Source organism: Rhinopithecus bieti, unplaced genomic scaffold (assembly GCF_001698545.2).
Source record: "Rhinopithecus bieti isolate Rb0 unplaced genomic scaffold, ASM169854v2 scaffold_3040, whole genome shotgun sequence".
Classification (NCBI taxonomy): Eukaryota; Metazoa; Chordata; class Mammalia; order Primates; family Cercopithecidae; genus Rhinopithecus; species Rhinopithecus bieti.
The window spans coordinates 2,737,293-2,756,716 of NW_016804657.1; the positions used below are offsets into that span (position 1 = coordinate 2,737,293).

Here is a 19,424-nt window from a genome sequence, read left to right on the forward strand (position 1 = left end):
CATTCCCCGCAATATAATGAGGCCAAGGACAGAAAAAAGTCGCCTCAGCTGGCAAGCATAGTGTGGAAAAACCTGCCACACAAATTTGCAATTATTCGATTTCTGCCTGGAAAGCAGGTCGGCTGGATTTATGTCCCCCAAAGTTAGTATCCTCTTCTGTACAAACTGTGGTTGAGAGAAGAGTGATCTCCAGGTGTTTCATCTTTGCACCCTTGCTTGCAGCACCATGCCCACAGTCGCGTCCAGAAAAAAGAAAAAAAAAAGGGGAGCAAGGAAGCCAGGTTTTCAACAACTAATCCATTCTAATGCAGACACCAAAGCCCACTTTATTTATCAACATTCTGGAAAAAATCCCAATCGATCAGGCCACCAGAGCCCTCCATTCCTAAACTCCCCGTACAGTCAGGGAAAAGCACGAAGCACTAGCCACGGTCCTGCCCAGAAACCACGCAGAGGTGGAAAGTTGCTGACCAAGGGCCGGGAGGGGCACGAGCCCACCCTGTAGCCCGGGACCGAGGACGGCGCTTCCTCCCGGAAGTGACGCGAGCTCAATCCCAGCCTTGCTCTTCCCAAACAAAAGGGATCTTGGGGCCCCGGGAGGAGCCTGAATGACATTGGAGAAGCTCCGCCTCCAGCCGGCGCGGATTGGGGACGATGCTGGAGAAGCAAGGAGGCGATTGGCGCTGGTGAATGCCAATGCCCCCGCCGGGCGGCGAGGGGGCGGAGCCTCAGTTGCTGTGGATGGGGACTGGAGGCGGAGGGGAGCGGAGCCCGGAGCGTCGTGGAAAGGTAGGAACCACACTCCCTGGGGCTTGATGATGGCTGAGAGGCCGGGTTCTCAAGAGCAAAGCAAGTATAGGGGCACCGGTAGCCTCCCGCCGCTGTCCTAACGGCCTCTGGGCCCATCCCCTGAGGGGGCGGGGCCGTCTCTCCACCTCCCGGTATTCCCCGAGGAGGCGGCTCCTCATCCTTTGAGGGTCCTCACAGCTACTTTTTGTCCCTCGTCGATTCCCAGCTCCTCAGAAGGGGCTTCCCTCTGATACCCCTCATTCAAAGGCTCTTCCCACCCCGCACCTCAGCCTTGACGGAGAGGATTCACAGGTACCACACCGATTCTCTAGGCTGCCGCCCCCCAACCCCGTTTTGCACCCCCGGAAGGCCAGACATCCCTCCCTACACCTGTCTCTGCTCTCCAGGGTAGGACTGGAGCTGCTTTCCTCCGTAAGATAAAATTACTGTTTCCCAAAAGGAGGGATGGGGCGAAGCAAAAATCAAAGTCCGACCTAGACAGCCAGCTTTACCGAGGAAGCGGCTTCTCCCACTTAAGTTCTTCCCATCCCCCATTCTCTGATGCTCAGTCTTCCTCCCGCCGCCCCTCGCATCCTCTCGCCTCTTGTGAGGAGTCGAGAGCTCTCCTGTTTTGGGACTTCTTTGGACTCTGAAAGAGGGAGAACTAGGACCTCCTCTCCCTCGCCCTTTGTACCTTCCTTTTACTTTCTGTTCCTTCTGGGAGAACCCAGCCTCTAAGGGTTTGTTAGGTTTGAATTGCGTTTCATTTTTCCTTTTCCACCCTATTTCTTCTCTGAGAACTTGATGAAAAGCCATCTTATATTTCACAGTGAGGTGGGTGTGTTGGATATCTGCAGAGTTGGCTTTGTGTGGGCAGGAATGCAGTGTATGTTGCTTGACAGTCAATGAATAACACCATGTTTTCAAATGAAACAGTATACTTAAGTAAATAAATACCAGTAGATTAGGAATGAGTATATCCCAGTCTAGGGTGGGCTGGTCCATTGCTCAGGGAGACTGCAGTTAACCTTGAAGGTATACTGCAGTTTGAAACAAAAGGCAGGAAGTGTTTGAAGAAAATTCAGGGTCAGTCGTCTAGGCTTATGATTAATCTAGTCCTGTGTCCTTTGGTTACTCTCTAACCCCTTTTTTATAGTGTCCCCCCCGCCCCCAGGAAAATTCGTGTATATTTTGATTGGTGTTACGATCATCCATCAAAATTTAGACAATGAAAAGTAAGAACAATTTTTTAATCTCAGAGATAAAATAAAGGCAAGGTATTCTAGCTATTCATGTTTACCAAAAAGTGCCTCTAGTGTGCTCCTAAAGGTTTTGTCAAGTGGCCTTCATTTCAGCAGGTGCAAAGTGTTAATTTTGACCTCAAGTTAATGTCGTTGAATCCCCAGTAATCATCTATCGCTAGCACTTTTATATATTAAAATTTACCATATTTTTAGCATAGTTTTTTTTTTTTTTGCTTTCAATCTCAAGTCCACCTCCCCGCTGTCAGCTATAGCCAAAGCTGATGGCAATGAAATTCAAGGAGTTGGAATCACAGAGGGTGATTGTAATGACTGTTGTCTTTTACCTTCTTGATTAGACTTCCTGAAGGTAGACTTCCTGAAGGTAATTATTTTTGAATAGTTAGAATTGAAGGTTTCAGAGTGCTTACAGATCTTCTTAGTGATTGTTTCCAAATCTCCAATAAGAAAGCACAAAGAAGAAACTGGAGGGTGTCTCTAGCAAACACAATGTGTGCTGCAATAGAAGGGTAAGACATGGGCTCCCTGCAATAACAGCAGAAAAAGCTAAAAGTAGAACAGACAATCCCAAAAAGATAAGTTGTATTACATCAGCAGAGAACAGAAAATAAACTAAGGTAAGAGACTAAGCAAACCAAAGTTGTGGTGATTGCTGAGCTTTAATAGGAAAAAGCAAATAATGTTCTTTTATTATTTAGCACAGTAAGCTAGATCTGTTTGTTACACTTTTGGGTCTTGAAAATCTTTCCTTTAACCTTTTCAACACGTGTTTGGTCATGCCAGATGAAGAAAAGCATGGTATGCAGAGGATATATGTCTGATCTCTCTCCTTGAATTATAACTTCTTTGAGGGCAGACAGTAGTATTTTTTGTTTTTCGTCTTTGTCTCTTTCACGGTTCCTAGTATATAGTATGACTTTAATGAGTGTTTGTTTAACTTAGTTTGCAGCTGTCACCTTAGGGTAGACTGAAAGGCAATGCACTGATTAGATGTGGCACAACTTGTTAGTATAAACGGTCTACTTGTCTTCAGTTAACTGGATTTTCCCCATCTGCTGTCTTATGAAATTCCAGTGTCTTAAGTGACTAAAATTTTGAATTTCTTATAAAGAACTATCTGTGAGGCAGGATGTGGTGGCTTATTCCTGTAATCCTAGCTACTTGGGAGGCTGAGGCAGGAGGATTGCTTGAGCCCGGGTGTTTGAGGTTACAGTGAGCTATGATCATGCCACTGCATTCTCCAGCCTGGGCAGCAGAAAGAGACCCTGTCTCTTAAAAAAAAAAAAATATATATATATATAAATCTGTTCGTTAGAAAATACTATTTTACTGTCATGAAATTTGCACCAGACTTAAGAACATAATGAGTGCTAATGATTTTAGGATTTTATTGTTCTAAATATCTGACCTGATAGGAATGAAGTGAATTTAGAAGAGCTCACTAGGGACTGATTGTTTGCTGATTTTTGCTCAAGAATAGTTTCTGAGGCCAGGCTCCGTGGCTCACATCTGTAATCCCAGCACTTTGGGAAGCCGAGGCGGGTGGATCACGGGGTCAGGAGTTCGAGACCAGCCTGGCCAACATGATGAAACCACATCTCTACCAAAAATGTAAAAAATTAGCTGGGTGTGGTGGCACGTACCTATAATCCTAGCTACTCAGGAGGCAGGCAGGAGAATTGCTTGAACCTGGGAGACAGAGTTTGCAATGAGCTGAGATTGCATCACTGCACTCCAGCCTGGGAAACAAAGTGAGACTCTGTCTCAAAAAAAAAAAAAAAGAAGAATAGTTCCTGAGTGTTTGATTTTGACAAGTTACTGATCTACTTTGGGACTTTTAAAATGGATTTTTAGTTGATTTTGTGTTTTTAAAGTAACACTAAAAATAGGAACAGGGGCACAGAACAGCCTTGGGTCCCTAAGTGTAATTATACAGGCTGATTATTGATTATGGTGGGCATAATACAATCAGTCTTCTCTGGATTTGTATCTTGGCAAAATCACATTTGCAGTGCTACCAGTTAATTTGCAGAACAGAATTTGAATTCTTGGTTTTTCTGAGTGGAGCAGAATGATGTTTCTTGGGGGTTTCCATCTAATTGGTGTTTGGCGTCATGAAGCAGGAAGCAGAGATGTGCTTCTAGAGGAAATTTGTTCAGTCTGTGGTGGTTGGCCCCAGGAGTGGCTTGTTAGCCTGTTTTCTAAAGGCCATTTTAAAATTTTTGAATATTTGGCTGAGCATGGTGGTTCACACCTATAATCCCAGCACATAGGGATGTCCAGGCAGGCAGATCACCTGAGGTCAGGAGTTCGAGACCAGCCTGGCTAACATGGTGAAACCCTTTCTGTGCTAAAAATACAAAAATCAGCCAGGTGTGGTGGTGGGCACCTGTAATCCCAGCTACTAGGGAGGCTGAGGCAGGAGAATGACTTAAATCTGGGAGGCGGAGGTTGCAGTGAGCCGAGATCACAACATTGCACTCCAGCCTGGGCGACAAGAGAGAAACTTCATCTCAAAAAATAAAAAATTAACAAAATTAAAATTTCTGAATATTTGCTGCTATTAACTAAAAATTAAATCTTCCAAAGTTCAATTTAAAGCATTTTAGTGAGAAAATGGCTTATTTATTATGAGCCTCAAGAATGTAGTTATTTACAACACAGACTTTAAAGGCAAACCTAGGTTCAAATCCCAACTCTGCTCCTCCTGTTCACTGTGTGATCCAGGGCAAGAGAAAAATTTTCTGTCTTCACCTTAGCTCAGTCTCAGTTTCCTCAGCTGTGAGATAGAAATAACTTGGAGAGGTTTCTTTAAGGATTACACGAATAGGCCAGGTGCAGAGGATCACACCTGCAATCGCAGTAGTTTTGGAGGCCGAAGCAGGTGGATCACTTGAGGCCAGGAACTCGAGACCAGCCTGGCCAACATGGCAAAACCCCGTCTCTACTGAAAATACAAGAATTGCCAGGCGCGGTGACTCACGCCTGTAATCCCAGCACTTTGGGAGGCCAGGGTGGGCAGATCACCTGAGGTCAGGCGTTCGAGACCAGCCTGACCAACATGGAGAAACCCTGTCTCTACTAAAATACAAAATTAACCGGGCATGATGGCGCATGCCTGTAATCCCAGCTACTCTGGAGGCTGAGGCAGGAGAATGGCTTGAACCCTGAGACGGAGGTTGCAGTGAGCCAACATCGCGCCATTGCACTCCAGCCTGGGCAACAAGAGCGAAACTCCGTCTCAAAGAAAAAAAAAAATACAAAAATTAACCAGGCATGGTGGCACATGCCTGTAGTCCCAGCTACTCAGGAAGCTGAGGCATGAGAATTGCTTGAACCCAGGAGGCGGAGGTTGTAGTGAGCTGAGATTGTGTCGCTGCACTACAGCCTAGGTGACAGCGATACTCTCTCCAAGAGAAAAAAAAAAAAAGGATTACATGAATATACACACACACGCACACATATCACAAAGCAAGGTACCCAGGATATAAGAAGCACTTACTTAGTAATTGACAGGTATATTATTAGCACTTGGCGTGTGAGTTAAGGAATTTAATATTAAACATTATTTTACTCCTTCAGCATTTTAGTAAAGGTGAAGACTTAGTGTTGGATTTTAGTTATTGATTGGTTTTGTTTTAAATTTTTCAACATATGACTAAGTCCTAAATAGAGGGAAAGAAAGCTTGCTTGCATATGTCATGATCTCAAGCATCTGAACCAAGGAGTTTTAGGAGAGTGTATATCTGTCTTGGAGTGTGTGTATTTAATAATTTTGTTATGCAAATTACGTTTCTTGAGTTTTTTTGGTCCAAGGAAGAAAGAAAAGCAAGGGATTCAGCTAGCTGATGTCTTCTTTCTGAATTGTCAGTTGCTCCACTCCAAGCTCTCTTCTCTTTAAGTAGCACCATCCTGAATGTCATATAAATGGTTTCGTGGATACTGTGATTACTGTGCAGAGTTACACCTTCTGTGAAATTTAAGGAACTTCTAATGGTAATTTTGATTAAAAGTGGTGTTTACCTTACTTTTGAAGACAACCTCCCCAACTGTCCCCAAGGTAAGGAGCGATGATAGGAACAACCAAAACTGGAGTGAGAAGAAAACGTGGATAGGGGAGTTGAGAAGAAGTGGGGGAACATGAAGGGCGGGAGTTTGTGGGTTGGAGAAAACAAGACTACAAGGAGACATCGAACTAGATAATGCTATATGCTGTAATTTGGCTCATCTTTGCCAATTATTTCCAAACTCTACATTTCAGGTACAGAGCCAGAACTTCCAATCTAAATGTGTCATTTGCTGTTTAGTGAATTCTTTCTGACTTCTGGAGCCACAAAGAATATAGTTCTCAATTGTTACTGAATTTAAAGAATGCAACCCTTAATTGTTACTGAGTTTAATAGAAACAAGAAAGAAAAATAGGAAAGCACAGGATAATGGTGTCTACAGACGAAGACTCCTGACCCTGAGCTTTGGGAACATCTGCATAGATTCTCTGTGCAAAACTGCTGGGAAAGGCTAGGCTGAAGCTGAAGTGTACTCTGGGTCTACCCACCATAGAAAGGTGAGAGCCAGGCCAGGCATGGTGGCTCACGCCTGTAATCCCAGCACTTTGGGAGGCCGAGACAGGTGGATCACTCAGGCTGGGAGTTCAATACTAGCCTGACCAACATGGAGAAACCCCATCTCTACTAAAAATACAAAATTAGCGAGGCATGGTAGCACATGCCTGTAATCCCAGCTACTCAGGAGGCTGAGACAGGAGAATCAGTTGAATCCAGAAGGTGGAGGTTGCGGTGAGCTGAGATTGTGCCATTGCACTCCAGCCTGGGCAACAAGAGTAAAACTCCGTCTCAAAAAAAAGAAAGGTGAGAGTCAGGGAAGGAGAACAGAAAAGAGAAGTGGGGATAAATTGTTTTAACATGAGATAAGAATTGTAAGTGATAATGGAGAGAAGGATGAAGGATAACTGACAGGTAGGTTATAGGAAAAAGAAAGAAGCACAAACTGGTTTTTTTGTTGGAAAGTGGGGGCTTAGGGGGAGGCCCTCATTACTTAGTTTCTGCTAAATAGTCTTTTCTGTTGTAGCAGGTACTACAGAAGTAACAACAGAACCAATCTAGTTCTTAACTGACTTAATGTTTGAGGGTATAACAATGATCTGGTCTAGCCCTATATATCAGTTTCATCTTGTTGCCTCTTGTCCTTAAATTGAGGCCACAGAATAAATTTCCTTAAAAGGCTCTATCCCCAAAGACTTCTTCACTTCTAAACCCTTAGCTGTCACCACACTAACAGACTCTTAACACATTCCTCTTGGGGGTTGAATTACTTCTCATTCGGCCTGTCTCATATCACAGTCACCATTTCCCCAGTAAATGCAGTTCCGTTTCTGACATCCCTGTTTTTGCTAGTGGTGTCATCATTCTAGTCATCCAGTCTCAAAACCTCAACTGATCTGGGATTATTTCCCCTCTTACCTCCCTAAATGAAAATCAGTCATTTACGGTAAGTAAATTCTTAAATAACTAAGTAAATTCTTTTTAATGTCTCTTTTGTCAGTCTCTTCCATTCTTATTGCTACCATCCTAGTTCATACATTTTTGCCTTATACCTATGCTGTTAAATTTTTCTCCCGACTACTCTGTTTCCATTTTCTTTCAGTCAAGTCAGCTCTGTACTGTAAGCATTAACCTTCCTAAAACTATGCTTTTGTTATGATTTTCACCAGGTTAAAAATGTTAAGTGGCTTCCCATTTTCTGAAAGGTAAAGTCCAGTTGTGTTGGCTGAGATTGAAAGTGCTGTACATTTCTTTCCAACCAGCATTTTTTTAGTATCTCTTTGAACCAGAGACTCCTAGTGCTAAGTGTGATCAAGTTGAACAGACAGAGTAGTTGTTCAAATGAGTTCAGAGTCTTGTGAGACAGAAGACAGATATGTAAACAGATGAATTGATGTAATAGAATGTGGTGACTGCTCTTGAATTACGAATGTAGATACATGTCCATTATGCATTTAATTTAATGTAAAAAGGAGCTGTGATATTTTTAGGAAACCCATTTCTCAGTCATCACAAGTTAAACTTGATTAAAACCTGTTAAAATTCAGTAGAAGCAAAGGCATGCATTTACCTGTATGCTAAAGGCACAAAAAACTAATCTAAGAGTGGCCTTTTCTTTGCCCAAGTATTGTGCAGATAAAGTTGGCTTGAACATGTCCCTAAACTGACTTTCCCAGGAACTGGCCAGGCCATCTCTTTCTTTTTGGAGCAGATCAACCTGCCAGAAGTCAGAAGTAAACTTGTTTTGGTTTGTAAATTAGACATATGAATGATAGACAATGATGACCCATTGGAAAAGGGTCATTATCCTTGCAGATGAAACCAAAAGTATGCTCTTTAAGGATGAGAAATGAGAAACTGACCAGTCACTAACTCATTTAAACCATGCAGCCTCCTGTTACAGTATGTATTGTTATGTCCATTTTATAGATAAAGAACTGAAGTTCAAAGGTTAAATGGATCAAAGAGCAAGTGGCAGAGCCAGGATGCAAACTCAGCTCTGTCAGATTCCAAAATCCATGTGCTTTCCACTATAACACACTGTCTCCCAGCAGAATTACTGTCCCTGAAAAACCATAGAACAAAAATTGACAGGCTTGTTGTTGGTAGTATTCAACTGATACTAAATTGTTAAAGTTTTTTTAAGTCAGTTATCTGACTTAGAAGACAAAACATCACCAGTTATATTTCTGTTAGAGGATTATTTGAAGTTTTTTTTTGCAGTTCAGATAAAGTCAGGTTCTGGGTATAGCTAAAACACAGATTCCTTAACTGTTTGATGGTTAATCCTTCATACCATACTCTGTGGAGTTTCTTCTCAGTGTGGAATCTTAGTGGAATCAGTGACGTCATCATCCTACATTAGCATTTGAAGGGTTTGCAATCCAGGCTGCCTCTAGAATTATGGCCCATGAATCATCTTACTGAAAATAATCAATCTACATGTTATTGTTCCCTTGTGGTATTTTACAAGTTATGGTGACATTATTTCAGAAAAGCAAAAATTTAGGGGACTGATGGACAGACAGTAGAGATGGTCAGATACATATTTGATTGAAATCATGTTACAATTTCATTTAAACGAAATAAAGCCATCTAACAAATTATGTAGAAATGGTTCGGCCGGGTGCAGTAGCTCATGCCTGTAATCCCAGCACTTTGGGAGGCCGAGGCAGGCGTATCTCCTGAGGTCAGGAGTTCTAGACCAGCCTGACCAAAATGGAGAAACCCCGTCTCTACTAAAAATACAAAATTAGCCAGGCATGGTGGCACATGCCTGTAATCCCAGCTACTTAGGAGGCTGAGGCAGGAGAATCTCTTGAACCTAGGAGGCAGAGGTTGAGGTGAGCCAAGATTGTGCCATTGCACTCCAGGCTGGGCAACAAGAGCAAAACTCCATCTCAAAAAAAACAAAAATGAAATGATTCAGTCTCCTGGTAATAATATTCTGATGTTAAAAGACATATCTTTTTTAAAATGTTCAATAGTAAAAAAATTATTAATATAAAAGTTGTTATTCATTTTCATTAACATCCATTCCAGTAGCTTAACTAATGTAGTTCTAGTTTGGCCTTGTCTCAGATGAGAATACTTAAGGTGGTGTAAATAGATACCCAAGTAGACAGACCTTTTGTTTTTGTTTTTGTTTTAAGATGGAGTCTTGCTGTGTCTCCCAGACTGGGGTGCAGTGGTGCAATCTCAGCTCACTGCAACCTCCACCTCCCGGGTTCAAGCAATTCTCTTTCCTCAGCCACCTGAGAATCTGGGATCACAGTTGTGTGCCACCACGCCCGGCTAATTTTTGTATTTTTAGTAGAGATGGGGTCTCACCATGTTGGCCAGGCTGGTCTTGAACTCTTGACCTCAGGTGATCTGCCTGCCTCGGCCTTCCAAAGTGCTGGGATTACACGCGTGAGCCACTGCACCCAGCCCAGACCTGTTTTTAATAACTTTGCGCTAATGTTCTCATTTGAGGGAAAAGATATTTGAATGTTTGTTTATGGGCATAAGGCTACTTCCTTCTTTTCTTCAGTATACATATAAATCTTGCTGACACCATATATGAGAGACAGAGAAAGAGACAGATGTGTACACACATGCACTTACACATTCACACTCACAGAGAGATACAGCACAGTTGCGTGAGTCTTAGAACTAAGCAAAACAAAAACCTGGTACCTAATATGTTGTCTCAGAAAGCAAATTAGACTGGATCTTAAAAAGACGTGTGCTAGACCTAGTTTTATTTAACTGTATTCACATTAACAACTCTGGCCTCTGAAAAATGAGAGTGCTGAATTAGATTATTGCTGAGGCTCCTTCCAGCTTTGTGGATCATTCTTTAGCTGAGGTTTTTCCACCATACAATTCCTAAGGCTGATAAAATGAGAGGATCAGATGTAAGCAGTGGTTACCAAGGGAGTCTCTGGAGTCAGTTTACCTGGGTTCACATCCCATTTCTACCACATACTAGCTGTGAGGCGTTGAGCAAGTTTTTTAGCCTCTATGCCTCAGGTTTCTAATCTGTTAAATGAGGAGGAGGATGATAATGATGAATTTGTTGGGGATGGTTGTAGCATATCACCTGAGGTTGTTGTGAAGACTGAATTAGTTAATACCTGTACATGTCAAGTACTTAAAACACTGTCTGGCATACATTAATGTTTAGCTCAATAAATGTTTATTTTTTTTCATTATTAGTATTATTGTTTAAATTCTTCTTAGAAAACTATGCTATAGAACTCTGAAGTGGTGATGATTATTGCTGATCGTGTATCATAATTAATTTCTCTATTAAGCATAGATCCAGATAATCTGGTAACCTGGAATCTGCTTTAATATAAATAGAGCACTATGTATTTGAATAGAGTACTACAGTGTTATAAATGTTGACCCTTAAAATTACTAGCTTAATTATAGAGCTGATCTCTTGAGGCCTACTTCAAAGTCTGTGTTGGCAGTATTGAATAAACAAGCATCTTGATCCCTTGGCACCATTGTAATTTCTTTGTAAGTTACTGTTCATATTATATTTCAGGATAGCTCAAAACATCCTTCCTCGTGGGATACTGAAATTGATTTTCTCTAAAAATGTTCCCAAACCATTCTGTTTTATATAATGCTATCTATAGTGTGGCTGGGAAAAAACAGACTGATAAGGCAAAATAAGGCATTCTGAGAAATACTATGTTGTAGTGCTGTCATGGTAAGAGGAAGGCTTAGATCCCCCTTACTTACAATTAGATTAGATCTAGTTGTTCTAATAGTCTGTCAAAGTAGTTAATGGTTAACATGTTGCGTGAGTTTGCTAGGGCTGCCATAACAAAGTACCACAGATGGGGTGGCTTAAAAAATAGAAATTTATTTTTTCACAATTCTGGAGCCTAGAAGTCTGAGATCAATGTGTGAGCAAGATTGGTTTCTTCTGAGGCATCTCTTCTTGGCTTATAAAGATGTCTGTCTTCACATTGTCTTCACTCTGACCCATCTATATCTCTGTTTCCTCTTCTTATAAGACACCAGTCATATTGGATTAGAGCCCACCCTAATGACCTCATTTTAACTTAATTATCTCTTTAGAGATCCTGTTTCCAAATTCAGTCACATTTTGAGGTACTGGGGCTTAGAACTTCAACATATGAATTTTGGGAGGTACAACTCAGCCAGTGTTACGTATATTTAACACATGTATTATAGTAATCCAAATATTCCAGTAATATCTTTCACCTTCAACTGAGAGAAGCTTGATTTGAGATATAATAAATCTTATACTGTTTAATATTGGAATTGAATAAAATGAGATTAGTTATTATACCTTGATTTTAGACCTTTTGTAAATAGTAACAAAACGGCTTTCTTTTTTCTTTTCTTTTTTTTTTTTTTTTTTTTGAGACAGGGTCTCGTTGTATTGCCCAGGCTGGAGTGCAGTGGTGTAATCTTGTTTCACTGCAACCTCCACCACCTGGGCTCACGCAATTCTCCTGCTTCAGCCTACCAAGTAGCTGGGACTACAGGCACACGCCACCATGCCTGGCTAATTTTTGTATTTTTTGTAGGGACAGGATTTTGCCATGTTGTCCAGGCTGGTCTCAAACTTCTGAGCTCAGGTTATCAGCCAGCCTTAGCCTCCCAAAGTGCTGGGATTACAGGTGTGAGCCACGGCCTTCAAAAACAGCTTTCTTTAACAAATGTACAAAAGATCTGCTTTTCTTAATCAGAAAATTCTTTTTTTTATTTTATTTTATTTTATTTTTATTTTTTGTAGAGACAAGGCCTTGCTATTGCCCAGGCTGGCCTTGAACTCCTGGTCTCAATTGATCCTTCTGCTTTGGCCTCCCAAAATGCTGAGATTATAGGCATAAGCCACCACACCCAGCCAGAAAATTATTTTCTAGTAGCACATTGACATGTTTTGCTTCCTAGCCTAACCCTTAAATGCCAGAGAGGAATGAAAGGGACCATTTAGAATGTTGTCACTCTTTTATTCCAAATGAATAAATAATCCTTCTGAAAAATTAGAATCTTAAATCTTTTGAGATAGTCAAGGTAGTGTGTCAACACCTTCTACCCCCAATATGAGGTTGTTTTGAATACATTTTAATTTTTTGTTAAAGAGCAACCCAATTAACTGAAGCTTTGAATGCATTTTTTAAAATAGCAGTGCATTTCTATTCATATTCAGATTTAGTGTTTGTAAATGTGGCAAATTTCTTTTTTATTATTATTTGTATACTGGGTTTTAAGAAAGTACATGATCTAGTGGGAAACTATCAAAAACACCCATTTCACCTGTCCATCTTGGCTCTTTGAGTTTTAAGAATTTACTGGCCTCCTATATTTTGGCTTGGCTTATATATATTGAAAGAGTCTTTACGGGCTGGGCATGGTGGCTCACACCTATAATCCCAGCACTTTGGGAGGCTGAGGCGGGCGAATCACTTGAGGTCAGAAGTTCAAGACCAGCTTGGCCACATGTTGAGACACCGTCTTTACTGAAAATACAAAAGTTAGCCAGTCATGATAGCACGCACCTGTAGTCCCAGCTACTTAGGAGGCTGAGGCAGGAGAATCGCTTAAACTGCAGAGGCAGAGGTTGCAGTGAGCCAAGATTGTGCCATTGCACTCTAGCCTGGGCAACCGAGTGAGGCTCTATCTCAAAAAAAAAGAAAAAAGAAAAGAATCTTTACATAATTGGAGTCAATCTCCTTTATATCTTTGCTCACTGATCACTAATCACTTTGTTCACCAATACTAAAAACTCACTGAATGACCTTAATCTGAGTTATTTGTAGTTTAAATATAAATTTCTTAAATATGATAGCTGAGTATAAATTTCTTAAGTTTGATATCTGAGTATATAATTAAAAGTGATTTTATCCAGTGTGGCAAGAATGATCTCCTAGGTTAAATTACTGATTTAAAAAATTAGTCCAGTTATTTAAATAGATCTATATAGATTTTTTTGAGGCATTTCTATGTCAGGAACTATCTAAAGCCTCATCTAAAATGTTGTTTTCCTACCTTATGTGGAAAACCTACCACCTGGAAAGAAAGAAAGCCTCAGTTCTATGTAGATATGCTCACACCCAGATAATAGAGAGACAAACATCTTGCTTGTACTCCACCCTGCCCTGCCCTGCCCTGCCCTGCCCTGCCCTGTCCTACTGTTTACATAGCTATAGAAGCTGTTTGGGGTGTTTCTTTTTCTGCCACTCAGTCTCTATATGGTAAAATGGCAGCAATGCTTGTTATCTTATGGAATTAAGTCAGAATTCCAGAGCAGAAACTGGGACTTCTTCAAAAGAAAAAAAAAAAAAGCATAACCAAAACCAGAATGAATGGAGCTTGGATAGTATCCAGAAGGGGGAAAATATCAGAATAAAATGAGCAGAGCCCAAGCCCCACCAACATACTTCTAGGCAAAATCAGTAGTACAGTTAAGGAGGCACAGTGGGGTAGTCGGGGGGATGCAGTTTTTAATACCCATAACTTCTGACTATTGGCACAAGAAAGTTCATCTAGAAAAGACTCGTGCTCTCCTGGCTATTGGCCTAAGATTTCATGGTGGGATGAAACCTGTGAATAGACCAAATGGTATGCTGGGCAGGCTCATTTGAAATCACTTATTGATAACATAAAAATAAGTGTAGGCCGGGCACAGTGGCTCACACCTGTAATCCGAGCACTTTAGGAGGCCGAGTCAGGTGGATCACCTGAGGTCAGGAGTTCAAGACCAGCCTGACCAACGTGGAGAAACCCCATCTCTACTAAAAATGCAAAATTAGCTGGGCGTGGTGGCGCATGCCTATAATCTCAGCAACTCAGAAGGCTAAGGTAGGAGAATCACTTGAACCCGGGAGGCGGAGGTTATGGTGATCGAGATCATGCCATTACACTCCAGCCTGGGCAACGAGAGCGAAACTCCATCTCAAAAAAAAAAGAAGTGTTATACTTAGCCCTTAAATGGGTTTATTTTTCCAGGCTATTAAAATATCTTTTTTAAAGATAAATATCTTTATCCTTTTTATTGTATATATTTATATGTGTATTTTTTATTGAGAAAACTATAAAGCTTAATATAGCTATAGCTGGCTATATCACAGTGTATGATAATGTATCCAGACAATTTGTCTACAGGTGGTTTTTATTTCAGATTTATAGACTGTAGCATTCCTTAGAAATATCTGTCTAAACTCTAAGGAAAGTTGGGTCTTGGAAGGAATGAGCTGAGCATTTAGTTGAAATGATCTTGTCCTTCAGAGTCACTGATGATGAAATTGACAAGTGACAGCTTACTTAGAACATAAGTAGGGAATGAGTCTATAGACACAATGTGGCATACCAAATATCCATCAATCATATTTCTGATAATGAATATGGGGCTAGAAATACCCTTTTTCTGAATATCCTTGGCCACATAATTCTGCCCATATATTGGGCAGAAATTGCTGGAATAGCTTATTCAGTGGTTTGTGTATATGTTGTTGGGTCTATATTCTTGACTGTTTAACAAACTCATACTTCCTGTCCTAACTTGAGAGATTTGTAATTAGTTTAATTACTGATTCTTATTTTAATGAAACAACCAAGGACTTATTGCAGCATTATTTCTTCCTTTGACACTGTCCCCATTTGACTGTTAGGTTTCAGCAACTCAAATGGGCTTTCAGACTTAGTACCTTAAAATACAAAACAAAGATTACATTTTATCAAATAAAAGTGAAGGCCTATCATTATTAATAAAATTTGTTGGGTCTAATACACTGTTAGGAAATGATAAACAAAAAAATTACATATAATTTAACATTTAACATCTGATCATAAATGTGAAAGAGTAGAAGCTGGGGATGTGTAATCAACCTTATAAACAAAGTCAAGATGCTAAGAGGCTGATTTGTTTGTTTATGGATTGTTGGGAGGTGAGATGAGAATTTTCCTTGTATGAATTTGGCAGTTTAAAAATTTCCATTGCAATTATGATTTTTTTCTTTTCTTTTTTTTTTTTTTTTTGAGACGGAGTCTCGCTCTGTCACCCAGGCTGGAGTGCAGTGGCGTGATCTCAGCTCACTGTAAGCTCTGCCTCCCAGGTTCACGCCATTCTCCTGCCTTAGCCTCAGGAGTAGCTGGGACCACAGGCGCCCGCCATCGCGCCCAGCTAAATCTAAGTGCATTGTGCTTAAGTCATGGTGATTCAAGCAAATAGGTTTTTGTCATTTCAGAAAGAGAAAAGTCGGAAGTTAAAATGGCAGTGGACATCTTAAAGTAGGAAAGATCTCAAAAGCCTCTACCTTTCCTTATTTTAGTTACCAAAGGGAAGTCAGATTCCTGGTATTTTTCATTTATTATTCAACTTCAACTTGAAAAACTGGCTCTTTTCTTCTTTCTTGTCATTATCAACCTATAGCTGTCAGACCTCATCAGCGATAACAGTTGACATTAATGGGATTTACCAAATTGTTTATAGTATAATCACATGAACAATAGATTTCTTCTTATTTTGCAGCATTGGACACATTTCCACCATGCTAATGGCATTTTAAATGTATTTGGCAATTTTCCCAATTTTTTACTGAAGAAAACTTGAAGAGTTTATACTTGAGGACTGAAGTGTGACTCTGCCGATTGTCAGGTCAGTATCACCCCCACCTCCAAGAATATCACTGCTCTCCTAAAATCTAGTGCAGTTTTACTATCATTCTTTTATATTTCAGGCAAAAATTTGTTGCATTGTCCTATATATTGAGATTACATTCAAATGCATAGAATAGAAGGAATTGTTAAATTTTAATACTTATAAATAGTGGTTATTGGAATATGCAAAAACAGATCTGTTGGTTCTTACGTTACACAGCAGTGGCCTTTCTTTCCTTCTGTGTAATATTTGTATTGTATTCATGTAGACACTAAGCTGAGTTGGTACTTTTTTTTTTTTTTTTTTTTTGAGACAGAGTCTCACTCTGTTGACCAGGCTAGAGTGCAGTGGCGTGATTTCGGCTCACTCCCATCTCCACCTACCAGGTTCAAGCTATTCTCCTGCCTCAGCCTCTCGAGTAGCTGGGACTACAGGTGTGCACCACCACATCCAGCTAATTTTTTGTATTTTAAATAGAGACAGGGTTTCACCATGTTGGCCAGGCTGATCTTAAACTCCTGAACTCAAGTGATCTGCCCGCCTCCACCTCCCAAAGTGCTGGGATGGGATTACAGGCACGAGTAACCATGCCCACTCGAGTTGGGACATATTAGTGAAATGTTCCAGTTATTAACATTTGTGTGCAGAAGTGATTTGTAAACACAGAGATAATAAAAGAAATCTTTGTCATTGACAAGGAATCGACCTTTTTCTTGCCTAGGCTGAACTGTTTTGTAATTAAAGTGACTCTGAAGATTGTTTTAATTTTACTCTTTTATAAGGATGTATATTTATCATAACAGATCAAAGACTTTTTTCATTTTACATATCAAAGACTTTAGATACAATGTAATTTAGTTCTTTGTATATGTACCTCTAATTTTTATTTAATTAGACTCTAACAAATAATACTTGATTTTTACTTAGAAGCTTAAAATGGAACCAAGAAGGACTTCCCAATTGCAAAAGGGCAGCTGAAGTTATTTCTGAGGTCATCGATCTTGGCTGTCTGCAATTTTTGATAGTGCCTTTCTTAAATTCTTTTGAAAAATGAGACAGGGTAATAGTTACTAATAATGAAACCATTAATAATGAAACCAGGTATCAGCAATGTGGTAAGATGTTCTACATTTATTAACTCAATCTTCATAGCAGCCTTATGAGTTAAATATCATCATCCCCCTTTCACAGATTAGAAAACAGAGTCAGATAACTTGCCCAGTCACACAACTTGGAAGATGCAGATGTGGCCTCTGACTACCAAGCTACTTGTTCTTTCCAGTATAACCTCTTATAAAGTGTAACTTATTAGGTTTGTTATAATTTTTTTGTTTAGTTTTGGTTTTATTTTAAAATAAATGTTATGAGATATATCCCTGATACTAAAATGAACGTCATTTACTAGTTGCTAAAATTCACTTGTTAGAAAATAGAGGCCAGGCGCGGTGGCTCACACCTTTAATCTCAGTGCTTTGGGAGGCCAAAGTGGGCAGATCACCTGAGGTCAGGAGTTGGAGACCAGCTCGGCCAACATGGTGAAACCCCGTCTCTACTAAAAGTACAAAAATTAGCTGGGCATGGTGGCACATGCCTGTAATCCCAGCTACTTGGGAGGCTGAGGCAGGAGAATCGCTTGAACCCGGGAGGCAGAGGTTGCAGTGAGCCGAAACCTCACCATTGCTCTCCAGCCTGGGCAACAAAAGCGAAACTCTGTCTCTAAATAAATAAATAGGCCAGGTGTAGTGGCTCATGCCTGTAATCCTAGCACTTTGGGAGACTGAGGTGGATAGATCACCTGAGATCAGGAGTTCAAGACGAGCCTTGCCAACATGGTGAAACCCCGTCTCTACTAAAATACAAAAATTAGCCATGCATGATGGCAGGTACCTGTAATCCTAGCTACTCAGAGGCTGAGACTGGAGAATTACTTGAACCTGGGAGATGGTGGTTGCAGTGAGCCGAAATCACCCCACTGCATTCCAGCCTGGGTGACTGCGTGAGACTCCGTTTCAAAAAAAGAAAATTAGCAATTAGAGTTGAGGTTACATTGAAGATGTGTTACTGTGCTTTAAAAGGCTTGTGCAGCATGTCTTGGAACACAATCTAACAACAAAGTGAAGTATGCATTTTATACATGTTCACTTAAAAGCAGTAGCTCTGGAAGGAATCACTTCTTTTTTTGTGTGGCCCCTAGAATTTAATAAGAGTGATAAATTTCTGGAGGATCTGTGAACTGGTCATGTTGTGATTCATTTTCCTTAAGAGTGGCCATTTGGAAATAAAAAGTGGGGAGAGAAATATTTGTTCTACTTTGGAAATTATAAAACATATCTTAACCATACACACTGGTCAGAAGGCCCTTCCAAGATTGTACAGCAGTCTAACTTCTATCTTTATGTGGTTTATGAGAATTAGTCTTGTAGAAAGGATTGAGTTTGTGCCATGCAATTTGCCATTTAACATACTTTGGAACATGCAGATTCTCAGAGAAATGTGAATTTATTAAGTCAGATAAATTCAGTTTGTAGTAGCCTAGCCAATTAAGATGTTTAACAGGCCTGGCACAGTGGCTTATGCCTGTAATCCCCGCACTTTGGGAGGATAAGGTGGGAGGACCGCTTGAGCCCAGGAGTTTGAGTCCAGTCTGGGCAACACAGGAAGACCCCATTTCTACAAACAATAAAAAATAAATTAACCAGGCATGGTGGCATGTATCAGTGATCCTAGCTGCTTGGGAGGCTGAGGCAGGAGAATCGCTTGAGCCCAGGAGGTTGAGGCTGCAGTGAGCCATGTTTGCACCACTACACTCCAGCCTGGGTGACAGAGCAAGACCCTGTCTTAAAAAAAAAAAAGTGTTTAAACATTATACTTTGAGAATTCATTTAAAAGTAAGTTTGCATATAGTTGAATTAAGTCTATTTTACTATACAGAATATAAATATTGTGATAGCTATTGTCTGTGAAGGTAGACAATTTAAAAGAAAAATTTCTCCCATACTCCCAGCAACATTATCTCTTTGCCCAAATTTTGTTTTAACCAATTGAAGAGGGATATCAGAATGTTTTATATACAGTTTTGGAAATTGGTTATCTAAAATAAAACTGGGAAATCTTTTGATGGTCTAACAATTTTCAGAGAAATGGTATTCATTATAACACAATTTTACCTGAAAATTAGTG

The 19,424-nt window shown here is 40.3% G+C and overlaps 1 protein-coding gene across 1 annotated transcript in view; it reads left to right on the forward strand.

Moving 5' to 3' along the window:
• Window positions 1-548: 548 nt before the first annotated feature.
• The window catches only part of CTTNBP2NL (CTTNBP2 N-terminal like), a 65,034-nt gene continuing 46,158 nt past the window's right edge, over window positions 549-19,424 (forward strand). Inside the window, 2 exon segments of the mRNA XM_017869695.1 lie at window positions 549-789; window positions 16,116-16,241. The gene's annotated coding sequence lies outside the window, so the exon portion shown is untranslated.